This window comes from Apteryx mantelli, chromosome 6 (genome assembly GCF_036417845.1).
Source record: "Apteryx mantelli isolate bAptMan1 chromosome 6, bAptMan1.hap1, whole genome shotgun sequence".
Taxonomy (NCBI): Eukaryota; Metazoa; Chordata; class Aves; order Apterygiformes; family Apterygidae; genus Apteryx; species Apteryx mantelli.
In genome coordinates, this window is record NC_089983.1 from 47,686,512 (window position 1) to 47,713,832 (window position 27,321).

A 27,321-nucleotide genomic window follows, 5' to 3' on the forward strand; every position below is an offset into this window, starting at 1 on the left:
CATCGGAAAAGGTTCTAACAGCATAAAACCAGTTCGTAAACAGACATTTCCATCCGCTCCTCGGAGGCAGGAAAGAGAGAGGGCTTTGCGGCACTGCACGAGCGATGAGGATCATGTTCCGGCTTTTGCCTCGGGATCCTGGCACGATTTTGAGCCAAGAGTTTTGGACCCTACCCTCGACCCACGTTCTGGTGAGAACATCTCCATCACTCAAAGCCACGGAGGACAAGGACTTCACCATCGCGGGGGCCACATGCCCCGTGGAAGGACAGTAGAAGTACAGATAAGTAGAAAAAGGTTGATTCACTTAATCACATTTTAAGAACAAATAAATTCTTGTTTGGCAAGTATAGAAGACTGTTTTCCTTTCTCCACATGCGGCACAGTGGAGCTAAATTGACTCCTGTGGTTGTGACGGCACTGCAAAATCCGGAGCGACCTGTTAAATCTGCAGAAGCGAGAGGCCCAGACTCGCCTTCTCAGACCCCTTTCCCCAGGACGGGGAAGTGCAACGCTGCTCACACTCCTCTCTCAGGACATCAGCAATTGCCTTTTTGGATACCCAAAAAGCTAAAAACTGCATTATTACCTGAAAAAACGTATGGATTCAAGGTTTTCTTCCAGAAGGGTCCGAACAGGACTCCTCACTATGAAGCCGCCCAGGTGCCTTGCAGTTGGTGCACTTCCAAGGCTCTCCAGGGTCACGGCCCGGGCGAAATCCCCAACAGCAGAAGCTTAATGCGTTCCTCAAGCTGGGTTTTACTAAGGAAGCGTGTTCTCCCCATAGCCCTTTGGGTAAGGGTAATCCCGGCGGCGCTTTTCTAAAAACGCTTCTTGTTCTAAAACGTTTGCTTGTTCCCAGCACAATTTATCGGTGGAGCGTGTCCTCGTGCCAGAAGGTACATCTGTACTTCCACTACGCTCACGCCGCGCGACAGACTGTCAGTCGCTGCTATTATCATTGGCCTTCTTACGAGCGCGGGGTTGCGTAAACATCTCGAGGCATTCGGACGAGCTTCCCAAACAACGTTGAGTGGTTTTCCCTCAAACACATAAGAATGCACCACGTGATTAACTCACCAGCGATTTTTCATTCTGCATCGTCAGGTTCGTTCTTCAGCCACTATCAGGTGCAAGTTCACTGTGCCTCTGTTTACCCGCCTGCAAAGAAATCATGTATTAACTTCTGTGCAGGTAATACAGTCAGCTGTGTATTGCCGTATACATAGCTGCACAGATTTCAGTCTCTATGAATGTATAGCTCCTTATCCTCTCCCCTGCTGCAAAAGCGTGTTCCTGAGCTGCAAGAAGGCCGTGGCCTGCCATCGCTCCCACCACCCGCCTTCCCCCAGTCTCAGAGTCACAAATGGGACTTGACGCACTTGTCAACACACAGGAGATTTCTTCTCAAACCTATGTTCCTCTTACCGCTTTACAATGTCTGAAGGACAGGTCACAGACGTGATGCACAGTTGCCTTTCCTCAGCATTTGGCCTCACCTCGCTCGTTCCCTGCCTGCAAACGGAACAGCGTTTCATTAAATGCCGTATCGCTGAATGAGAACTAACTTGGTGCATGGGGAACCCTAACTGTCCTGAGCACGTCTCTGAACTACCAGCAAAATGTCCTTTCCAACTGTGCATGGTTTTATTTCAAACTCTGGCCTTAAAAAAAAAAAAAAAAAGAGGAAAAAAAGAAAAAAAGAGAGGAAGAGCAAGCGCCCCAAGTGGCTCCTCTCACTGACACCCAGCAGCAGCACCGTGTCCTTCCTGCAGGCACCTCTGATTTTGCACCTGATTAAATGGGAACTCGGGGCTGGAGTCATGCTCCTGGTGACTCAGTGATCTGGTTGACTGGCTGACAATCTCCACAGGGGACAGTGCGATGTACTTGTGTGCCCCAATTAGCAGTGCTAATTGGGGCACAAAATCTGTGCAAAAAAAAAAAAAGAAAAAAAAAAGTCCAATTTATGGCAGCCACCGTTCTGGGAACAGCAAGCGGGCACTGAAACAGAGCTGCCCTGTCTGCAAACGCTTCAGCGGAGAGCAGAAAAAATATTGTTAAATGCTATCTACCTGAAGGTAGAAGTTTTGTACTGTTATCTGAACTGTTTCACATGCTGGGATTCAAAATTCTGCATTTCTCTGCGCACGCCCCTGCTCAGGGCCAGGAAAATCCCTAGCAGCGATGCGGCTTCCAGCAGGGAATATCTCGGGGCTGGGCAGCTGCTTCCCGAGCTGCCTCTGGTCCTCTGGAGCAGCCTGAACCTGACCTTTTCCCTCCAGTTTCAGTAAGTTTCCAAAGAATGCTAAATTTTAGGAAAAAACAACTGTAACGCAGTATCTTAGAATAATCTGAAGTATTTTTGATAATATCAAGTTTTTCTTAGAATTACACAGCAGACCAAAGAAGTATTTTTTTTTAAATGTGCACAGAATTACTTAGGCTCATACATAATTATTTCAGCTGTATGCCAGGTACCACATGTACTAAATAAATGCTTGCAACTATTTTAACATTATTATTCTGGCATTTGCCTACTCAAATGGCAATTCAGATGCTTAACTGCCATTAGCATGCATTAATATCTGTTCTGCATCCACATTTGCAAGCTGTTTGTGTGAATATACGCAGGAAATAATTTGCCTACTTTTGCACGTGCAAAAATTAGTTCTTTTAAAATCAAGAGATACTTCCTGGATCATTTCTGTGGCTGATACTCCCAGCAGAATCCTAGATCTGAATATAAATACTTACCAATTCAAAGAAGACATCTAAAATAAACAGCCTAGAAAATGAGATGCTTTTTGCTGTTTTATTATGCCATTTGATAACACCGTAAAAGAATTACTGTACACTTCTTCCAGTTAAAAAACTCTCCACTTCAGAAGCACGAGCTGATTTTATTTTGATCTATTATAATAATAAAAGAACAATTATCTCTTTCCTAGTAGCTTCTAGCCTAAATCACCTCATGTGCTTAATTCAGGATATCAAAAAAAAAACCCCACCACAGTATTAACAAAGCGCCATCTCGCGCTGCTCCAGTCAAGCACCGAAGGGTGTGAAAACCCCCCAAAACGTTGTGAAAGCTGGACTTTGGCAGCGGACTACGCAGCTCGGCCGGGAGCGTTATTTGATGGCCACGAGGGGGGACTGAACCAGCACGGGGGGGGTGGGAAAAGCACTTGAGCCCGGGAAGGTGCCGGCGGCGGTGGGACGCGGCGGCAGAGAGCGGGGCGCCTCCGCCGGCCCGAGCGCCGGCCCTCCGCGCTTCGCGTCCGCGTCGCCGCATCGTGAGCCACGCGCGTACTCGCCCCCTGCGAGCGGAGACGCTGCCCCCCGCCGCCCCCCACGCCTGCGCTTAACGTGCAGGCGGAGCTATTCCCATCTCCTCTCCCGCAAAATAATCTCCTTCCCTGGGCTCCTGTTTATTGCAGGCAGACACTGCAAAGCAGAAAACAGACTTTCTGCCAGTCTTCAAGTACCGGCCTCCCCAGCTACCCCCTCCTTGCCGATGGGATTTCCTTCTGAAATCCCTTGAAATTTCCTTCTGATTTCCTCTGGGGCGCCTCCGGACATTGAAAACTCGATGTCAGCCTTGTCACCCGGCTCCTCTCGAAGGCAGAAACGCCCTCCGGGAATTCAGCCGCCAGCTCCCGCGCGCTCCCGGGCTCCTCTTCAGGCTCCGCTGAACTCCCAGCATCTCCCGTTTTCACGTGGACCCTTCGCTTCTTCTCCGTGGGGTCCTCCCCTTCTCCTTCACCTGGGAAGGTCTGGCAAAAACCCCTCTCTGACGGGGTTTCCAAAGGCGTCTCCTCCTCTCTTTGCATTGCTCTCTTCCCTTTTTATGTGCACAGAATTACTTGGGCTTACGGGCAATTACACCTCACCCCTGCCCAGCCACGCGCCAGAAACCGCCACCGCCTCTCGGGCCGGCAAGGCGGCCGCTTTGCACAACGCATTCCCTTTACTTGCGCTCCCCTCGTTTCCAAGCAAAAACCACGTTAAGTTTAATGAAACTACACAGATGCTTAACTTCCAGCACGTACCTTGTTCGGCTGAGACCTAATGCACTATCCTCACGGAAAATTCAGCGCGGGACACCCATGCCGTTACACTCCATGTCCTCAGCGAGGATGGGGGGACTGGAACGTGCATACACACATGCGTATCTTCAAATAAATACATATAAACACAATAGTTTAGGTAAAGCAAAGAAATTCTCAAATGTTCTTTCTTTGCCAGCAAGACAGGTATGCTCGAAAGGGAAAAAGAGGTTGCTAAAAAGCAAACCCCAAAAGGGAGGAACAGAAGGGAATTTGGGGTGGCTAGGAAGGGAAAACTTTGCAATAGTAATTAATATGGAAATAATCTCATCTAATCTGAAGAAAGTGTGGCATATGTTTAGGTCACTCTAACTCAGGAAATCTTTTCTAAGCCGAATCCTTAAAGGAGGATGACTTAAATTAACAGGTACCCATACCCAGGCGGCACAGCAGTGAATGCAAATATAGACACAAATCAAAGGGGAAGGGGGAGGATTTTTCAAAGCACAACCTGACCCAGCAGCACCCTCTCTTAAAAGATGACAAAAAGGATGTTCCTAGAAAATCCTATCTATTGACACCAACGTGTAGGTGGGGAACTGCAAAACCAGTAATTTCTTCTCAGATATCATTCTCTTACAGTATATTTGGGAAGGACACAGTGGAGTTGCAGTAAGTAAGTAAGAAGCACCTCTATAAGAGGCCAGTCTACAAAACCTGCTCTTAGCTGCGTTCCAGGCAACATCACCCAGGACCAAGGCAAATCCACTCGACTCGTGCAAGTCCGTCTGTCCTCCTGGTGGCGCAGGCTAAGCCACATTGGCTCCCTTGCAACGACAAACTCTGTCTGGCTTCATCACCGGGGTGAAGACACAATTTCTTATGCACGTCACACCTGCAAAAAAGTATTTGACATGACAGAGCTAACCAGCGGCAACACTGCGGAGACGGTTGAACAGCACTTCCGCAGAGATCGTCCCAGGTTTACAAAAAATGCTGTGCTGCAAATAACACATTGCCCCTTTATTAAATAATTAGATATTAGCAGAGAACCACTGATTAGCATGTACTGATATCGTGCTGTATATTTTCTCTCTTGACTTTGTCGCTGAGGTCACCATACAATCCAGCGCCAAAGAGGACGGAGAGAGACAGTGCATGGGCATGGCTCTATAAAGAAGCCTTTCATTAACCTTGGTGACCCCCATAATTTCATATGTCAGCAGCTAATCAAGGACTCACTGACATCATCAATGGACACGGAGAAAAGATCTCCTGGGGGACCCATCACTTCTCACGGGAGAAAGCCTACACTTTTACCAGGAGCTTATGTATGTTTTGTAAATAATGAAGTGCTATTGCATTATTTTTAATTAGTGTTGAAATACAGGTTTCTACTGTTGCAGACAACTATTTATTTTCAGTGTGGTGGAGATCCTAGTTAAAGGACACAGTCCTTGGTCATCCACTCATTGCGGAACTTGTCCAGCTCTTATATGTTGTCACTTAAGAAACAGAAACAAGTATAATCATCTTCTTACTGACTTCTACTCCACAGTTTCCCTAACTTCACTGATTTCTCAACCAGAAGAGAAAACATAAGAGGGACTGCATTTTCAGTTGGATGGTACAATCAGTCAGAGTTGGATTTTAATCATTTTGTATTTACTTAATACTTTCATCCCCAAAGATTTTGCAAATCTAATCAACGCAGCAGTTAATTCACCCATGGCTGACACAAAGCCCCTTCCCAAGCAGGATACAGATGCCTCTTCTAACAGCGTGCAGCGGTACCGAACGGCTAGCTGAGACGGGAGGATTTCACCCGCAGCCGGACGCGGACGGCAGAGCCTCACTCAGGACGCTGGCCGGGGGGTGTTAGTTATTATATGTGCATTGCAGAAAGGCTTTGTGGGATGTGCAGGGAGAAAAGTGCAATTGGGAACATATATATATAACAGCACCGTGCTCTCGCACGCCCTGCCCAAGCCCCAAGGCAGACGGGATCAGTGCCGCTCCGTTCCCCGGGCTGCGAGGAAGCCGCGCTTGTGGGTCGCGTTGTTACTGCAAGTCGGCATCGCTTTCTGTGCAAACGTGCTTCACGTTGGAAAACAGGCAGCTGACCCCTGCAGTCCTTCTCAGGTGTGTCGCGGACGCATAAATTTAACAAAACCCACCCATTTGGAAAGACAAGTGCTAAAACAATGTATTCCCTGGGTCACCTTTATCCTACCGGCCGATGGATTTGCTGCCACTGGACCTGATTCGCAGGATGCCGAATGCCCTAAATTCCTAATGACCGTATATGACTTAAACGCACAGTGTCTCTGTGCCCATATCTATATCGATCTATATATCGATCTACCCCTCAGCGGCAATACATCTCTATCGTGTTGCATATGGAAGAACTTGCCGTCCCCCAATAACGCATTATATATGCATAACTAATGCATCACCATCATCAGCTTAAATAAAGGCTTCCTGAATAACCAGGTTAACTTGAACATATAAGGATATCTTGTATCCAGAAAGGCTATACAAAATATAATTACAATAGTCCTGGAGGATAGTTAAAACGTGGAAGAACTCCAGCACGTTGCAGCTTCTGAAAGTCATCAATATCGAATGTGAAAAGAGATATTTTTGCCTGAACAGAGAGATTTTCCCCCACGGAAAGAGAATTCTGAGGAAATACATATCCAGAAAAGAGATCGTGGCATGCTAAACAGAAATGTAGATCACAAAAATTTATTTTGGGGGGGGAAATATTACAGCTAAGTTTTACTTAGAACTGGACATTTTTTATACTATAACAGATGGCTGCCCTTCAGGTAAGCAAATATATCTCTACTCATTTTTATGAGTTTTGGAGGGTTATAGGGTAACAAATGGACTCAGGAAAGGAAACCGGTGTATTTAATTTTACATAACTCTTACTTAATAGTAGTTGAAAAAAGTAATGCCCTCCCAAATCACTAAACTAGATAACTTTTAGGAAACGGCTCAGGTGATCAAAAAGACAGTAACATAGCATGGATATTCAGTTAATTTGAAAAGAATTCTCCCAGTAGTAGTAGGATTGGAAAACACTAATATTTCAAAAGGTTATTTGGCTTTTGCCTTTTTTGTGAAGATGTTTTGTTTTTTTCTGCTGTAACTATAGCTATTTCCAAGATTCCATTTCTGATTTAGCACCTCGTCTTTTCTTAGGATTAACAGATTCTGCACCAACAGATCTCAAAGGGATCTTGGCAATCAGGCCTAATCTGTAATTTAAAATGCTGGAGTTAAAGAATTAGTTATTTAATGTAATCCTCATTTTGCTTCCTCTGTTTTTTCCTTAAAAATTTTTTAATTGCAAGGGAACTGTGCCTAATATTCTACATTCTACTTTAAATCATGACCATATGTATTGTAACAGAAAGCAGTCAACAGCAGCGTATTCAGGAAATTGCCACTTAGGACCAGCTGCCTGCCAACACATTATAACCACACCAAAATCAAAGATGAAATATTCTTTGCCTTGTAACAAGCATATTTGGTATTTTATTTATTTATTTATTTGGTAGAGCAGTTACTCCTTTCACAATTCTCATGAAGTGGAATAGCACTTATTGGGAAATTTTTGCCTTTTTCACAGGTATGATTGTTACAATTGCTAATGCATCCACTCAAAACCTTTTGCTTGATTTCTGGAGTAAAGGAGCTTGATCCGATTGCCTCAGCATGGGCATCAAGTGCCATCTCAGATGCTTTAGGGTATTCAAGATGTCCACGTGGGACTAGCAGATACCGCACAGGAGCTCCTTGCTCCTGGCCTGACAACTGGAGAAGAACTGGGCAGAACTCCCAAGGGCAACCAAACCGAGCCCTAAATGCAATAAATGTTCAGGGATAGTTTTTACTGAAGAACTGGAATAGTTACTGAAAAAACACTATCTAGAGTCAATCTTGGAAAAAAAAGATCAGTAAGTTATACATGTGGGATAACATTTTTAAAATAAAAGATTACTTCCTTTTTTCCAATGGTGACTTGAAAGCCTAAGAGTCATAGAAAGTTATAGTACTTTAGATTTCTTTATTTTTAATTTTACCTGCTTTGTAAAATCAGAATTCAAAGTAAAACAAAGAATGTTTTATTATTTTAAAATTGAATTCTGAGATTTTTGGAATACTATTTAACTGTTTAACTATTATAGTGAAACCGATTCATGATTCATTTTTTACTTGCATCTAGTTCTCCTACAAAGTCCATTTATGAATATGAAGCTGAATTTCACCCAGTTTTTACTTTCATTAAATTGGCATATAATTAACAATAATAATTTTTGAACCCATGACCAAATAACCCCATTTGCCCTCTGTGACCGGGGTATCATTTTCAGGCCTACCGCCTACATAACCTTGAACGATCACATCTAGCTGCTTTACACTCACGCAAAAAGGAGATAAAGCCAATACAGATAACAAATCCAAACTCAAGGCAAAACTAGTATTTTGTGAGAGTCCTCACTTTAACTGGTCCACACAATTTATAGAACAATTTAATTTGCCTTATACAGACCAAGCTTTTCCAGTCCCTTCGGGTGAACATGGTATAGGAAACGTATATATAGGTGGGCAGTTTTTAGTGTATGTAGAAGGTCCATCTGATGGAGAACCCCATAGTGGTCCATAGCCTTGTAATACAGTTTGTTCTGCTTGGAATAAAAGATAATTTCACACCTAAAAATCATGTACTTTAAGGTACTAATGGTTACATATTTATTCTCCATTGCCACCTACCCTGAAGTTATAAAAAGGATCCCTTTTTGCTGTTATTGCTATCTTAGTGTTGTGAATAGGCTCCAGTCAGCCTTCAAACTCTGTTTTTCTTGTTGAACCCTCAGGAAGATATGGAAATTGTTTCCTTCGGGATACTGTGCGCTTTGTTTTGCTTTACAACACATCACTAGAAGCAAAGTCTAAGCCTCAATAACTTCTGAAAGTCAGCACATCTCTGATTTCACAGGGCGAGTTTTAAATGTGTTTTAGTCAGTGATGTTGTGAGCTAGGAGTCGGTTCCAACTCTGTGATAATGCCGGCATTAATTTTCACTTATAATTGTTTCCTCCTTAAACAGCCCCGCAGAGAGAGACTCTCGCATCCCTTCATTACACATAACTTATCATGGCATTAAATTTGCCTAAATTGTACTCTAGTGCTGCCATGCTGCTGACCCTTAAGTCGGTAAACAAATACATTTGTTCTCTATATATTTATGTTTTGTCTTCTAAATTGTGAGAAAATGAGCCTAGAATCTTCATATTGTAATTGTATCATCAAAGCCTGTTGAGAATACGATAAAGTAACCAGAAGTTAAATTATCAATAAGAGTCATTTATTTTGCATTTTTATTTTAAAGAATACTTATGAGAATTGTGATAAATTAGCAGTGACAAACTACTTCTTGCAGGCTGATTTTGTGTGGAGAGTTTAATTAAACATTGCAGCTGTTTATCTCTATGGTGATTAAATTTTCATATGTAAATTACATGTATTAAGATCAAGATACTTATGTAAATGTCACTTGCCTTAATGTTTTGTGTTACTGTTATTAACATCTAACCATCAGCTTGTAATCTTCTTGTATTGCATTACCCCTGGCATGCACTACATGACTAAAATAAGTAGATTTATATCTTAATAACAAACAAGTTTTTAAAAAGAACGTCTTACTATGTAATTGAGATGAAGATAAAAAATAAAAAATAAACTGTCGAGCGTGAACTGCTGTAAATTTTGGAACTGCCGAGGTTGAAGCCACGTTCATTAAACACCTCCCATCTGGCGGCCAACAGCCATTGCAATGGAAGTTAACTGGGTAGCAGCGGCCTCGGAAACAAGGGCCAAGCACCCACCTCGGAGGCAAGTGTGCTACTTATGTTGCTCACAGGGAGCAACGTAAATTCAGCGGACGCCTCCCGAGACCAACCCAAATTGCACCGGGACGTCACGGATCTGTAAATCCACTTGAGAGTCTCTCTCTCCCCTCAACCTTACAGCAACTGCAGGCATGCTGTTTTATTTTGTACACATTATAGTCACTGCCAAATAATAATAAAAAAAGACTATTATTATATTTCTGATATGAACATTTTCTAAACAAAGAAAAATTTAGATTTCAAGCAGAAAAAAACCCTAAGACCTACCCATATCTATTTCCAACAACAAACAAATAGACCGCAAATGTTTCTTTAGTAACAGCACTTTAAAGCTCTGTGTCTTATAGACAGTCAATGGAAAAAAAAATCCTGGGACTGGCCTTTTATTAGATTTTGCACATTTTTTTCTGTTTTTGCTGTACAAGGTTACACCATTACTTTCTACCACTACTTTAGAAGCATTATTTTTATTCACTTTGATTATAAAGATTAGCAACAACTTGTATTGAAGAAATAGGAGGATCTGCCATCGAATCTTAGTTATTAGAGAGAGGCATGTTCTTAATATAAAAATAGAAAACTTCAGTACAGGAAACACTTTTCATCATGCCACTCATGTTTGGAGTCTACTGAAAGGCAGACGCTCATTGATAGCAGGAAATCAAATTCATCATTTGCAAAAACAAGAGACCAAATCGCAGTAGGCAATACACAGAAAATGAGATAAAACCTCTTAAGATGAATTTCATTTGAAAAATCTATAGGATATATATGATCTCAGAGCTTGCACTTGGAAAAGAAAAAGATCCCTGGGAGCTGGAGGTTGCATTTTCCTACATTAGCATCCAGGAGGAGTGCCACTAGCAAGGTTATCTCCATAATCTACTCCAAAGCAATGAAATACTTTGAAGATGCCCCAAACAATTGTAAGGATGTTCTGATGGGCAAACTGAAGATGAGCATTGTCTAGGGCCTTAGAATAAGTTCAATAACTCTCTCAGCAACACGACGAGCTCTGAAGAACGAGCAGTCAGCTAGCTCGACGGCATAAGAAATTAGCAGTTAGTTTAAGTGGGACCGTCCCTCACAGCCTTACTTTGCACTCCTACGCTGCCGTATATGCATTTTTCTCTATAGCTCTAATCTGTAAATTCATTCTCAGCTACCTTTTTTACTTTAGGGTCTTCAATCACATCCCAACCAGTCTTCTGGGATTAATTCAGTTCACTTACAGTACTTGCTATTTCCAAATTACAAATATACAGTATAGCTCCTTTTCAGTGTAGCCACACATTAAAGTGTTCGAAAAGTGCTTGTTCCTTATCCCTGTACCTCATTTCAGGTCTTAACAGAGGATGTTTGCAGTGCTTAAATTCTCCGACAGGAAAGTCTCTGCCGACAGTTCGGGCTTGATTGTTTGCAGACACGTAGGTTGCTCCGCTCTAACTCCAACATGCTAATCCATGAGCTCTACCTTCACTCGTTAGGCTAACGAAATGAGGAGGGCATTTTCAATAGTAACGACCCTCCTATGAGAAGTGTGACAAATTCAAGAAAAAGCTCAGAACTAGAAGGAACTGATGCTCCTGTACCCCACCGGATCCGGCACAAACCCTGCCAATTTGCACCGAGGACCACTGCAACTCCCTGGGCAGGCTGCGGAGTTTCCTTTTTGCCATGAAATACAGGCAGGCTGAATACGCTTCTGGGCTTGCAACTGCTCTTTCCTGTAGAAAAGTTGCCGTGGCAGAAAATAAAGCTTTCCAACTGTTAAAGATAGCCACATCTCCTGGTAACAGATTGGAAAACAAGTTCTAGATATCATAACACGTCTTTTTTTTAAGCTACTGTTTTAAAGTCTACTTCTCAGCGATGCAATGCTATTCCTCTCATGCACCGAGCACTCATCTTTGATAACAAAATTCTGCTTGCGATATTTACTGACTGAATTGCGATAGCATTTTTGCAACAGCAGAAAGACCTAATCCTGGCAAGCAGAGCTGCCCGCACGTCCCAGTGCCATCTCCAGAGTCAGAGCGGAAGTCGGGCAGGATCGCAAGGAGAGACGCGACGAACACGGGCTCATTTCTCAGCGCCACCTCCACCACAGTTCCCTCCTTCGGTGGGGCTGCTTGCGCAAGGAAGGGCAAAGGATTCAGCCTTGCATGCATAAACGGATTAGTTTTATATAGCTAAGATGTTTGCAGCATCTCAGTCTGGAGTGTCTCAACTCATCACTATTACTACCACCACCATGGTATAAAAAAACGGAGCGTGGTACCATAAAAGGACAAAGACGAACAGGATAATTGTATGGGAGAAAGCTTGTACTTCCTCGCACAAATCTCACTAATCATCAATAATCATCGAGAAAGTGTGAAATACTAAATGTTTATAGGGGTTTTTGTAAATTACTACATTATCATAAAGATTGCCTGAATCTCTCAGTAGCTCTTAAACACGGACTGATAATGATGAAGTTCACCAAGAGGCATTTTTCTTCAATAAGAAAACGTTGTTGTGCTGTTTAAGTCTAGTTTGCCATAAAACTTCTTTTATTCATTGGCTGGCTGGCTGGCTGTCTACTGAAAATAATAACCCTGAATAATAATCATAGCCAGTATACTTGGCAGCAGATCCACTACAATTACCAAAAGTTAATTAGAATTATTAAAATAACAAACACAATGCCACCGATATTATATATCTACATTTAATAATGGAATCCAACAGTGCATCTGATTCATGAACTACATTATATTATTTTAAAGCCTTTTCTTGCTCACCAAATTAAATATTGATGGATTATCCTCGCCGAATCAGTTGGTGGATTGAATTCTATTTATGCAGGCCCTAAAAATTAAGCTACAGAGCAGAACTATAAACAGCTTGTTGTCTCCCTTGAACAGTTAAATAACTTGCAGTTCATTTTTGCCTCTTGTTTCTCTACGTACGGTATCACATTCGGAAAGTGAAATTCCCAACTAAAAAGTGATTAGCTAAGCACAGTTTCACCTCTCATCACTGATTAAATATGAATTTTTTTAAGGTCCTGCTCATGCAGACTGTGTCACGTTGTGATATCTTTGCATCCCGATGAGCCCTAAGGATTTTAATGTAGCTCTGTACACACACGAGCTCTCACAGCTTTAACATAGGCGTGCATTGCAACGGTTCTTTGCTCTCGAAAACACTTTATTTTTAAATCCTAAACTGAGTTAGGCAGCACATTATATTAGAAGCAAATTTTTAAGCTTTTAATTTGGTAGATTTGAAAAGGGAAACTTATAATGCTGTTTTGTGCAGACAGGCATTGTCAAGGCAACGTTTAGTCTTATTTTCAGTTCACCTTTTTAACCAATTAAAACAGCACACTTTTGCAAGCCATCCTCCTCCTCAGTCACTGGCCAAATGCATAGGTCAGCTTATTGGCCCTAACGGCAAAGATATGGAGCTGCCTGAGCAAATGGTATACGTTGAGGAGGTAAATAAGCACAAGCTTCTCTGACGTGTTTGCTTTCAAGTCACGGGGCAAACTGCAGTTCTCCCTCTTTCCCCATCCAGATCGTAGCCATCAGCCCTCCGAGGTCTCTTACTCCTTATATATAAGAATAAAACATATAAATTGTCCTCTTAAGATTTTAAAGCAAAATATACCTAAAGGCAATTATCTGTTAGGAGGAAACATAACCAAGAAACCTACCAATGGTCTATTAAAAGAAAAAAATTACCGGTCGGGTATTGGATTTTCTCACCCCTCTGTTAAGTTATGTTGTGTCCTAATGACACCAAATATTTAAGAATGAAAAAAAATATATTCAACAGAATTATTCCCAAAAAAATGCTCACAGGACTTCAGGCTGAAAATTGCTTTTCTGAAGTTCACATACATAACAGGAGTGAAGGTGTAGAAGATGCAGGAGATGTAATTCCACTATGATCACATAAAAATGAGATTTTCACTTCCTATTTGAGCACTATACCTTCTTTCTAATTTATTTTTGGATCTTTAAGTCTAAATAGTTGCAAGGTTTTCTGCCCAAATTTCCCCTGTGATGCTCACGAATGCACTGAAGATTAAAGAAGCTGGTCAAGATGATTGTTTTGAAGAATCTTTTTAACAATAACCACAAGCTTAAGTTATAGATCAACTGTCCTGTGGCAATTGTAGTTAAGGAAAAAGCAATGAAAGATAAGAATGATGCCAATGTTTTGGTTGCAAAATGTAGCAATTCTGTAAAATACCTCTATACTATGGGCAAATCCTATAACATATTAGATGAAACAACTGAATGTATTAACCGCTACTTAATATACATACAAAAAATAAGCCATATATTTTAAAGTGACTTAATGTATCTACACTAAAGAACGCAAAATCAAGAAGAAAAAACAAAACCAAAAGCACAAAAACAGAATTTCCATGTATTGTAACTTTTTCTTATCTTTCACTGGCTATTGCAACCACAAGAACAGGGGAAATAAAACTGGTTACCTGGGAAATCAACCAAACTGAATTAAAATAACATGACTAACTTAAGTCACCCAATCACATATTCTCCATTTCCTTCTTCACAGTCCAGTCCATGAAAACACTGAAATAACAGCGTGGACTCTTAAAGTTACGAAATAATAGGGTTAGAAAAGAGTAAGGGGAAGAGCTTTCCCTGCTGCTGGAAGTTGATATTTATGAATTTTAATGCCCAACATAATCTAACAAATCCACCCAGGTAGAGCAATGCATGGTAGAGCAAACCACAGTGACCCACTGAGTTTCCAAAAAAGATTTCTTCACGTGTTCTGAGGGGAGATACTGGAAAATATTCAGACTGCTCTGAAGACAAGTTAGAAACTCTCAACCTTAAGAAAGTGAACGGAGAGCCAGACGACCACTTACCGTAGCGTTATCCGCAGAAGCCCTTATGAATGTTAGCCTTCTGCCACTGCACAGCAGCTCTCCAGAATGAGGAACTCACCAAGATGATTAAATGGTAAATAACATAGGAATAACGTAGAAACAATGTGAAGAGAATTAATTCCTACCAATTTTAGGGAAAAGGTGAATACCGACAGGATATGTCCCTTTCTAGGCTCTCTGAGATTGGCTTTCGGCTGTCTTTTGCACAGACGCCACTGGCACCGTGCCCCAGATCCCAGGGGCGGTTTAGGAGAAGGAAAGCTCTGCAGACGGATGTTGTAACGTGAGCTTCGGGACTAAAAGCACATCACGAACAACGAGCGGCCCGAGACGCCGAGGCACCCAGGTCGCACGAGCTACGTGCGGCCGGAGGAGAAGCAGCAGCAGGGAGGCAGACGGCGTGGCCCACCTGAAGCGCAGATCTGGGGACGCAGGTGAGATGCTGGTGAAAGGGTGGACCAGAAGGGAAGACCTCCAGAAGGGCAGACCCCGTGACCCAGCACTGCAGATCCAGCCATGGCATACCCTCTTACCAATCCGTGCAGACGTACTCTCACATCTGCGGGCCAATTTCTTAACACGCAAGTACAACATAGCTAACAGGACTCATGTTCTCACCAGAGACGGGAATTTGCCCTTTTTCTCACTCTCTAATAACAAGTATGAAGCCATGGAGGCTCAGTTGTTCATCTCCTTGACCATTCTCTCGACATTGCTTCTCTTCCAATCTGCTGCTTTTTGTTTCCCAGAATATCTGGGGATTTTTAGTAATTAAATAATTTCACACCATATTATCTATGGTTAATATGAAACCAAGCTTTACTAATTTGATCTCCATATGTCTAGCACCATTTATTCATGCTGTATCACCATCTACGAACACATATTACATTTGACCTCTTGGTCTCTCTTCTAAAGTTTTCTCAACACTCACAGCTATCAAAAGTCAAAAGAGCTGAACATAACCCAGTGGGGCCAATATCTGGAGTTAGCTAAATATCTAGCTCAACTGCAAATTTATTAGCTAGATGTACTTTTAAAATATATATATAAATTTTCAAAAAGAATATGTAAATAGGGAAAAATAGTAAATTGTGCTTTCATCTAACATGAAACGAATGTGTGTAAATTGTGAACTCGCAGTTCTTAAAGCTGGACTAAATTTCAAATATTCTCCACTCTCTTGTTTCAAGGTCTTAAGGACTTTCAGAGGATAAATGCACCCCACCAGGTTGTGTCTTATACCAAAAGGAACCCACTGAGTTTGCTGCTTCCTATTTTATCTGTAAGGACAGGGAACAGTGGGTTGTTTGAAGAAGAGGAATGAAGGAGGTTTCTCCTTCAAGTGGGGCACTGGAAAAGGAGGGATTTTTGGACTCCCTTTCTCCTGCCATTTCCCCTCCCTCTCTCCATCCCTTCTTTTCCATTCCTCTCTGTGTTTCAGCCTCTGCCACTCTTGGTGCCCATTTCTCTTGGGTTTTATTACTGTGAAAATGCCTCTCTGACTTCCATGCCCTGATGAATTTTTCCCCTTACCCGCTGTGCTTGCAGTGCCTCCTCCCCTGCACGGCGCGAGCCTGGGCACAGCCTCTGCGGGCTCCCTTGCACGCGGGAAACTTCTCCATTTGTGTTTGCTTGAGAGGTCTCTTGGAGTCGCTTTCTCTTGCTTTTAAAATCATCCTTTGCAAAACTTAACGTCATGGTGTTAGTTTTGGTATCATCATTCCCTGAGGATGGTAAACTTAATTATATTGTTTTCGCTATGACTTGTATCTAATTAAGATAGCCATTCTGCATTTCCAAGAGAACTGTTCTATCGCGGAAAAAGAATTAAATGATACTTGAAATTTGTTCAAACTACGTTTGGGGCATCATAGTTAACTAAACAGTTGAGAAGTTTCCCAAGTAGCCTTAAAGTTAGATTCCCCATTAATTCCCGGAGAGCAAGTTTTCTGAAGACCTAAAACGACAAGCCCCAGTTTGAACATCACAGACTTTCTAACGACCATTCTCAAAAGCCTCAAAGCTGCAGGGGAACCGGTTCCCCGCGGAGGTCGCTCAGTCTCTGTCCTCGGAGGCTTTCAAGGGCCAGCAGGACAAAGTCCCGAGCAGCCAGGTCTGACCCTGCTTGGGGCAGGGACCCCGGAGGTCCCTTCCCACCCCAATTGCCCTATGATGCGAGGCAGCAAGGTGCCTAACAGGACGCATCGTAACTCTTTAGCAATAAACACTCTTGATATTTCTCGATCACCAAGCAGCCAAGCAAAGCGCTTTCTCCTACAGCCGAGGTGCCTACAAAACTCAGGAGCGGGGGTGCAATTTTTAACATCGATTTCCGCTGGGGCGACTGCGCTCCCGGGGAAGTCAAAAGGAGTTTTTGCACTGACTCAGAAGCTTTTGTGGATCAAGGTCTTCATGTACCAGTTACTAAATTGAAATTCCACCCAGCAGAAGCGTGAAAATATTTTCAGCATATTTATCAGCACTTCTTCTTTCACAGAATGAAAACAAAGTGACTGGATTTTATGGAAGTGAAAGACAGGCCATTAGAGTCCTGTGTACTGCAAGTTTTCCCAGATTTCTGCCAATACATATCATTACCAAACAGTGTGACCTCTCGCTATTTTATTTAATCAGCCTATTTCCAAATTCTTTAAAAAACAAACCGAAGTTAAATAACAAATAACAAATATTTTAATAGGCCTTCACATTACCAACTGCCAGACCAGCTGTCTAAACCGCAGTAGTTTTTGTGCCTTTTTTTTTTTTTTTTTTTCCCAACAGCAACGCGTACGCCTGTGCCGTGAAGGGCATCTGCCTCAGGAGCGACCTCCAGCCCCCGGCGGCACGTAGGTTTTAACCTACCTGCTGCCTGAGACAAGCAGGCCGGGACCCACAGCAATAAGAAATATGGGAAGAGCGGGAGCAGCGCGACGCCTTTTGCTTCCCGCTGCCGGCCGCGCCGGCTCTGCTCCCTGTTCGCTCCTCTTTCTTGGCGAGGAGCGGCGAGGACCAACAGAGGTTGCTGGCCTCAACGCATTAAATTCAGCCCCCTTCTCGAATAATTCTTGACACTGCACAGAAAGGAAGTATTGGAAAAACCATTTTTATACGGTGTATCTGCCAGCAAGCCGTAAGGCAGCGGTCGCTCCCGGGGCCGGGCAAAGCCGTTCTGCTGCTCGCTCGCAGGGCGCGGGGAGTGGCGTTTCGCCGAGCCACGCACCCAGAGAGCACCCTTGACTTCGTCCACCGCGTGCTGTCAGAATGGGAAGCCTTTTGTGGCAGATGCCCCTTTATTCTCAATATTTTATACCATACTGTTGGAAAAAATGAGAGAGAGCAGCCCTGGAACACCATATCCTAAAGGGATCAGATCAGAACAAGGCGAGTTAAGTATCGGCATCTGTGCATTAACGCTATGTACACAGAGAGAAGGAAAGATGTTCGGAGTCTGTAAGTGAAATAATTCTGATATTGCATTAAAATAAAAAACTTAAACGCTCCAAGTCCAGCCTTTTTTTTTTTTCTTTAAATAAAGGTAAATGTAGCTTTAAATACTAATGAAATTAGGAGACAGGAAAAAGAGCAATTTCCCAAAAGCAGAAGAGTTCTTTAAGGAAAGAAAAGATAGCACAAGGTTTGGCTGTGAAAAATAAAATCTCATTATGACACTGAAATAATGAGATGATGATGATGATAATTCCTTCATCTTCTTTGTACGTCGAGTGTACTTCGAAACTCCAAACAAGTTAAGTTTTTTAAGTACTGAAAGCTCTAGCGAGGTAAGCTCATTAGCTGAGCTTGAAGGAAAAACGTTTCAGCTATTTTTTCAGGAGAGAAACTGGAAATCTCACAGGGGCAATGCAAGAGCAAGTCTGTGCACCGAATAGCTCCAGCTTCCATACTTCCATACCATAAATGCATACACGCGCACCCACAGCCAGGTTTCATTCTGACCTTTTATTACCTGATACAATAAACAGACCAAAGCTATATACTTATTTCAATTAATTAATATTCATTATGCTGCAGTACTTGACTGTAGGATTTTGTACTATTCTGGGGTTACGGACTTTCATTAGCAGGACCGATTTTCCCACACCACCGTATTAATAACATGCTCTTTCCTACGAAATTTCCTACAAACGCTTAGACCGACAGAGCAATAAATAGGATTTCTTGCCCCAAAATGCTTCTCTGCCTCTTCCTCAGCCTCTCGAGCAGCAGTGGAAAAGCTCCCTGCTCAACCGCTGTGTAAAACCGCTTCTGCGGTGAGGCAGTGAAAAAGATCAGTCGGGTTTTTTTCCCTTTTAGTGGGAAGCGGGAGCGAAGGGCTGTGCATTGCCACCACGGGAGGGAGCCCGCTCCCTAAAAATGCGCACGGGAGCAAGCGGCCTGCAGCGGCACCAAGGGGCACGGGGCTGGTTGGGGGGCAGCGGCACCAAGGGGCACGGGGCTCGTTGGGGGGCAGCGGCACCAAGGGGCACGGGGCTGGTTGGGGGGCAGCAGCACCCAAGGGGCAGGGGGCTGGTTGGGGGGCAGCGGCACCAAGGGGCACGGGGCTGGTTGGGGGGCAGCGGCACCAAGGGGCACGGGGCTGGTTGGGGGGCAGCGGCACCAAAGGGGCACGGGGCTGGTTGGGGGGCAGCGGCACCAAAGGGCACGGGGCTGGTTGGGGGGCAGCGGCACCAAGGGGCACGGGGCTGGTTGGGGGGCAGCGGCACCAAGGGGCACGGGGCTGGTTGGGGGGCAGCGGCACCAAGGGGCACGGGGCTGGTTGGGGGGCAGCGGCACCAAGGGGCACGGGGCTGGTTGGGGGGCAGCGGCACCAAGGGGCACGGGGCTGGTTGGGGGGCAGCGGCACCAAGGGGCACGGGGCTGGTTGGGGGGCAGCGGCACCAAAGGGCACGGGGCTGGTTGGGGGGCAGCGGCACCAAAGGGCACGGGGTAGTTGGGGGGCAGCGGCACCAAGGGGCACGGGGTAGTTGGGGGGCAGTGGCCGGGCACGGCCGTCCATCCCGCGGGCGGCAGGAACGCCAGATGAGCCTCGGGGCGGCCTTCGAGCAGCGCCCCGGAGAAGCGAGAGCCGCGGCCGGGGAGAAGCGACTCCTTCTCTGTCTTGTTGCCATTTAATCAGAGGAAGCTTAGAGCAAAAAACCACAACCGGGCGGCGCGGGAACAGCCTGACTCGCTGCCCAAAGCGGGAGCTTGAGACGATAATAACGGCGACCAAGTTCACGGGCAGAGCGTGGCAAAGAGCGAGGCCGATTGGATCCTGGGAGCCTGCGATACGAGGGATAAAACTTTTCTATTTTGCCACCTGAGTTACGGTGCCAGCTGGCGGGCGGCTCTCCCCGGTGCCGCATCCCAAATGCTAACGCGAGATTTCGCTTTTCCAGGTTTCTTTCGTGAACGGAGGGACAGGAACAGGCGTGAAAGGGAAAGGCATTTCACATCAGCCCCGAGCCAGCCAAGGGGCAGGTCTCAGGTGCAAACTGGAAAATAAATCACTGTTAAAGATTTTAACAAATTGTTGGGGGGGGTATTATTTTTATTATCGACCCATTCATACAGAAATGCTGAAGTTACGTGGTCCAAATCTCTCCCACCAAACCCTACCTGACACCGTTCATCACCAAGTAGGTACTAAAGTGGCCAAAGGGCTTTTCACTCCGAATCGCACAAAGCATGCGTACATACAGATCCATTTAAAATGCTTAAACGGCAAATTTAAGTTATTCAAATTAAGCTGGCTTTGGTATCTTAATCCTCCCTCGCTGCTGCTCTGCCGCGTGCGCTGGATGCACCCGGGTTCCCGCGGAGAAAGTGCAATCACAGCCTGCGTCACAGCACGCGCAGAAGGGAGCAGCACCAAGTCCACGCCGCTTTAAATCCGGCAGGTCCTAACGCCAGCGGCTTAATTCGGAAGCTAAATAACGGTACTTTCCCCAGCGCCATTCGGTTCCCATTGCAGAGGGAAAAGCAAACGCTGCCAAGCACGAGCACGACACCTTGCAGCTAGATCGCGTTGTGGTCGGTCAAACCCAAGCGCGAGCATCGCCTCCGCCACCGCCGCGGGAGGGCAGGGGAGGATGCTACTGCAGAAGAGGCTCGTTATTTCGGGAAGGGCAACCCCGCCAAGCGCCCACGAACGGGACGCCTGCACTGTTCAGAGCTCTATGCATCCCACCGCTGCCACCGGGCCAAAACACCAGCACCTCTGCCACTGCTGGAGGACCCCAAACGCCCACACGAGTCTTCTTGAAATATCAAAATATAAAGATATGTCTCCTACCCGATATTACTTTATAACAGTTTCACATAACTTTACATGTTCTGCAAGCATTAAATATAATGATTAGCTTAAATTAGGTCTCTTCACTAAATATACAAATACTGTTACTATATACCTGTCCTCAGTTTCTCCCTGCTCCTGAGCTCCAAAAGCCTCAAGCAGACCTTCTCAAATATAATTATATAAGCAGAAGCCCTGCTGTGCATCTCCAGACATTTAGGTGTTCCTGTGAATTAAATACCCAAATCCCGGGAAGTCAGCACGACGTACCCGCAACCCGGCGGAAAGCAAAGCTTTCCCGAGCTCAGCCCGGCCGCTTTCCTCCACGCGCACAGCTCGTTATAGCACTTGCACCACGCCATCAGTGCCTTGCACCCTTTTTCTCCCCGCACATGATAAGGGAAAAGTAGAGACTTGCCTATAAAGCATCCTCTTGGTTTTCCAAAACATGGAAATATTTCTTAGTTAACCATTAAATAAATTTCCCTCATCGATCTTTCAGTGCAGGCCTCTCCTCTGCTATAAATGCAATAGAAGCTTTGCAGTAAGGCAATAAGCTTTCGTAATACCGGTCCTGTCCTCTGCCAGGCTGTTTGGGAGAGGATCCCATTGAATTCCTGTGTTTTTTCCTGAGCTAAAGTTATTTGCAAACTTTCTCTTGCACGCAAACAGGGAAGCGAGCAGATTTATGTTCGAAGCTCCTTGCGCGCACCCAAACACGCGCGAGCCCGTGGGCGAGCCATGTCCTTGGGTCCTCCAGCACCTGCAAGAAGGTAATGAAGGAGCAACGCAGCCTTCCCTAATTCCGGCATTTATATAGCGTCAAAAATTTAGTAATCGATGCTTCTGTTCATCTAAACTTGCCTGGCAGTAACTCCGGCTGCCCACAGAATTTTCTATTCGCAATTACACACGCACGGCTGCAGTTGCGGCTTTGCCCACACGCTGTTCACGCAGTGCTGCGGAAGGCCAAAATAATTGCGTGTGTGTGTTTGGGTACATATAAACACGCATTTTCAAACACAGCTTTAAATTTCACCACTTTGTCCAGAAATCACTACTTTAGAATAATTTTAAGGTCATCTAACCCGTTCTCCTATCTATGTACTTTGATAGCTCTTTTGCCTTCAGGAAAAATGAAAGCGCGTCTACCAGACCTCACAGTCAGGAATCCTTTCTGAATTTCCTCCTATAATCCCTGCTGTCTGCTCTCCCACCTGGACCAGCCAAATATTTCTCAGAACGTTTCCTTAGCATAAGGCCTGTGAATTCCGATCTAAAAGCTAGGAGTAGAAATCCAAACTTTGACAACTGTCAGAAAATTGGCAAATGCCAGTGAAATCAATAGGCACCACCTTCCATAGCGAGGTAAGTAATTTAGGTACTTAACTATCGATGAAAACTTCCCAGACCTTCCTTTTACATGTTTCTCCAGGGGTTTGCTCAGAGGCTCCAATCCTGCAGCAGCAAAATTCAGGGAAGCCTCTGCTTTTACTGCAGTAATTTTCAGGTAAAACTTTAGGTGGGACGCTTGTTTTGACAGTTATGTGTCCTAATACTGTTGGCAATATTATTATTGGTAATCTCGAAATTTTTTTTGAAAATAATTTTCTATTGGAGCACATTGCTTGGGTCAACAGAGCTGCAGGTCGGGAACAGCTGAATTTTGCAGAGGTAATCCCACGCTGCCTACACTCCTGGTACCATGCACTGGCAGGATTTGCATGGATTGACCGTTCATCTACCAGAAACAAAAGTTACATTTCAAAAAATAAGTAAAAATTAAATGAAGGCCCAGCCAAAACCAAATGTAATTACAAACAGCAATTCATCGTTTGAGTTTTAATTAAAAATATAAGTAGGGATTAGAGCAGATTTGGTACAGTATCTTCAGAAGCATCATTTATCTTTAGGTCAAGTGTTTCTTCACATCCCTGGAGACCCCACGCCAGGAGGAAAAAAACCTAGGAGCGAAACACCGTCATTCACAGGCGAGGACAGAAGGTTCTGGATACCTAAAGGGATCATTTTAAGTCAGTTATTCGTCATGCACTAACAGAGTTACCGATCTCCCTTCTCGGTAGGGGGGATTGCAGGGCAACGGTGCCCGCCGGGGCTATCCAGTGGCGACGCGGTGGCAGGGCGACACCGGTCAGAGTCACGCAAATACGCAGGAATCGGGCTTACGGCAGACTTCAAGGGCAAGCTCTCAGCGTGCGCACCGGACGGCGGGTTCCTGGTCGCTTCTGTTAATCGACCAGTCCTACTCGTTCCAGCCATGATCTTTTTGGAGAATATTCTTAATTGCTTTAGCAATTAGTCTCCAAATATCTTGCTTCGAAAGCAAAAGACAAACTACTCCTGCCTCCCCCTGGCCCCTCAAAAGCACATTAATGTCACAAACGGGGCCCCAGCGCAAGTCGGGGCGAGGTAACTTATTCCACAACTTCCACTTGATTGCGCGTTCGGATTCAGTATTTCCAGTTCTTACCGGCACGCAGCATGTTTCCAATTCGTGCCCAGGAGACTACAAAGTCCGTCGAAAATAAGTTAACATCTTTTCGCAATCATGATCGAGCCCTGCGTTTAATCAGGTTCCCAGACAATAGTTTGGGCCTCATTAGCGCGGTAAGGAAGAGGCTCCAGTCGCGAGCTGGATTTCTGCGCTCTGTCATTCCCGTTGCGCCTGATCTTTCAGCAAACTTTTCCTGCATCTATTTGTTATAAATGATTTTGATGCAGAGGAAACGTATTTGTCTTCTTTTCCAAGAATGGCTTCATAACCTCGCTACGTTCCAAAGCTAAATAACACATATGGTTCGTGTTTAACAACCTCCATTTGGTGTTTCATATGTGTACTTCTTCCTTTGGCTTCCAAGGATATGGATAGGGAACAGTTATAGCACTGAAGATCAGGCATCAGCGTGGGTGAGAGCTATCTCAATAGGCATGCTTTTCAATTGTCAGACAGCAATTGACTGAAATCAGGGAAAAATGATTATTCTGACAGTCTTTGATATGTCATTGGCTCACAAACTCTCTCTGTTCAAAGTCTCCTAAGTCTATCAGATATTCAGTGAGGCATATGGCATCTTCTTGATATGCGGCGCCCGTTATTGGGATGAAACGGTAACCTTATGTTCGGGAGCGATGCGCCAGCAGCTCTGCCCAGGCTCTGCCTCCTGCAGCGGGCACCTTTCCCCAACCAGCGCACGCAACAGGCCTGAGGCCACCCTCGTCTGCTATGCACGCTACCCTTTGCCATCTTCGTTTGCCCTCCAGGTGTGCAGAAGTCTGGCAGATACCTGACTTCTGCCCAGACTGCAGCTATTCCAGCTGAAGCTTCTGTCAACACAAAAGTGCCGGAGACGAAGCAGCTATTATTGGAGGACCAGGAGTGACAACAGCAAGAGCGTAAGATGCAGTGTTGTACAGGTCTGTCATAGCTGGTTTTGTTTATATTAAAATACAGCTCTGCTGAATGACGGGCAGAAGATCAATGCCTTGATGAAGCGCTAACTACATGTCAGAACCTGCACCTTGGAGCCAGTAAGGGCAAATTATGCCTCTTCAGGCTCTGCTTTACGCGCCTCTTATCTTTCCCGGTTTCCCTGCATGACCTGGCATACCCACGCAACTTAACCAGAAAACTAATTAAGCGCTAAGATGAATACTGGATGGAGCAGCCTTAGACAAGACAGCTTGCAGACTCTAGACACCGATGGATAAAAGAGTATTGGAAACATGCGTTTTTCATTATGGGCCTATGTTAACAGCCTAAGGAGATGCCTCATGTGAAGTATCAGATCATAAGTAGTAATGAACGTTTTAATTAATACTGTCCCACTGCCAGGCAAAAATATTATATGTAAATTCAATGAATTATTTGCACTGGGGAATCACGACTATTTGTTCACAAGCAGTGTAAAAGCAACTTTAAGACCAAAAACGCTAGCATAACTCAAGCATAAGTTCCTCACTGTGTAACACGTATCTGCATCAAAATTTCAAGAAATCTTCACAAGTAGATATACCTTCACAATGTCTTTCAAATCCAGATGTCCTCATAAACAGCCAATTTTTTATTCATATGTTCACAGGAAAAGAGAGTTCAGGATACAAGGGGAAATAGTAAGAAATAGATAAGAAGGGAGGAATTGCCAAAATCCCCTGATTCATGAAGAAATGTTCCTAAATAGGCTTTTCTACAAGTGATGCAGCAGCCATAAATACATATTAAGTTTTGTGGTCTCCCTGGATGGATAGGAAGAACTGCACCTCTAAGTAATATGAAAAACTTTTGTTCATTAAACAAACCTTAAGGGGAAGTGTAAATGAGAAGTGTTTTAGATTCAGTGTCATCAATTCAGCTGCAAACATGTTTGTACCACTCCACGAAATGAAGGCTTTCTATAGTGCCTCTCCTGCCAACATTGCCTCCCGAACATAATAAAATTAAACGTGTAAAACCGACTCTGGAGCTGGCAGTTCGCAAATAAATTCCAGAGAAACGGCAAAACACGTTTCTAAACATTTTTTCACGTATGAGGAGAAAAATAGGTAACGCGGAGGAGCGTTGAATACGGACACGTAACGGCAGGGGAGAGCAGAAGAGACTCTTTAGCAGAAAAGGAAGTTTTCTCCCCAGATGCCAGCCCCTGGAAATAAGCGCTTTCGTCCCCGGGATCGGTCTTTCCAGACACGTTGTGGAAGTTTCCCGCGTCACAACAGCAGCAGCAGCCGCGAAAACAGCCAGACCCTGCCGCCGGCTAACGTCCAGTGCTCCCGCTCCCTTCCCAAAGCGCAGCCGCCCCCCGTGATTTTCCCTAGAAATCTGAATATTTTGCTGTTCCCTTAGGGAAACAGAAAAGGCCTAGGCTAAAAGAGTGAGGGGATCTGGGGCTGGGTGGGGTTTTCGGCGGGTGTTTTTTGGCGTAGAGAAAGCCCCCCGCTGCATTCGTCCCTCTCGGCCGCAGGGGAGCATAAAGCGCACGCAGATTTCCAGAGTTATGCCGCAGTCATCAAATACCAGCAGGGCTTTGAAAGGGCTCTCGGGGCCCCGCGCCGGAGCAAACCTCGCCAAATAAGGCAGCGCTTCTCGGCCGGCGTGCAGGAACCGGCAGCTCCCCTCCCGGGGCTTAGGCAAGATTTCTCAAGCAGATTAGCCAGCGCGCAAGTGTCAGGCAGCCTCCTTCCCGCTGCGCAGCGAAACCAGCAGGCTCCCAGCCGCACGAACCGCTTCCGATAAGGATTCGAGCCGGGACACAAGTCTCCATGTTGCCGTGATTAAGTTTAAGGAAATTTCCAAAGATACTAGAATGAGCAGCCGACGACTGCGTGACCCCGTGAAGTCCGTAGCCCTTATTGCAGAGCAATCAGGCACATGCGCTCCGGCGGTTATTGCTAGAATTAACGGGGAATTGCCATCCTGCCTTTAGGAGTCTCCCCCTCCCGCGATCCCTGACGGGCAACGTACATCTCCTGGAAAATGCGGGTTCAAGACCAAATTATGGCAACTCTACCTTAAATAGCAGTAAGTTCAAAAGTCAAATGGCTGTCAGACACACAAATATGACATACAGAGGAAAAGAGCTAGTATGAAGACAAAATGCTCCACAGGGCACTCAAAGGGCTCAAATAATATCCCATTTTTAATGCCTAGATGTACCTACTGCTCTCAGAGCACCGATTAAATAAACCCAGCTTCATTGTGGAGTAAAAGTCTGTAGGACAGCTGCTAGAACTTTTTGGAGAGGAGATCCCAAAACCAGGCTATCTCGGGTGCTGGTTAACCAAGAGATGAGATGGCAAGTGCTGAGCAACTGCCTTCCGCGGGTTGTTTTAGCCTTCGCAGCCTCCCACGGCGCACGACAGCGAGTTATTGCCGCCCGACACGGAGCTCTGTCTTCGGCTTCTTGTCCCACTAGGCCCTGATCTTCAAAGCTGCCGTACATGAGTTACTTCGAATATCTAAATACCAAAAAGACTTCAGAGCGCTTCTGTGCACGCAAAAGGCTCTTCTTATCCCGGAGCATTTGCAAGATTGGGGCTAAAGGATACAAAAATCTGAGGATAAGGGATGCGGCTTATTTTGCCTGTAAAGTGCAGAGCACTGTGGAGCTCAGAGCAACAGTG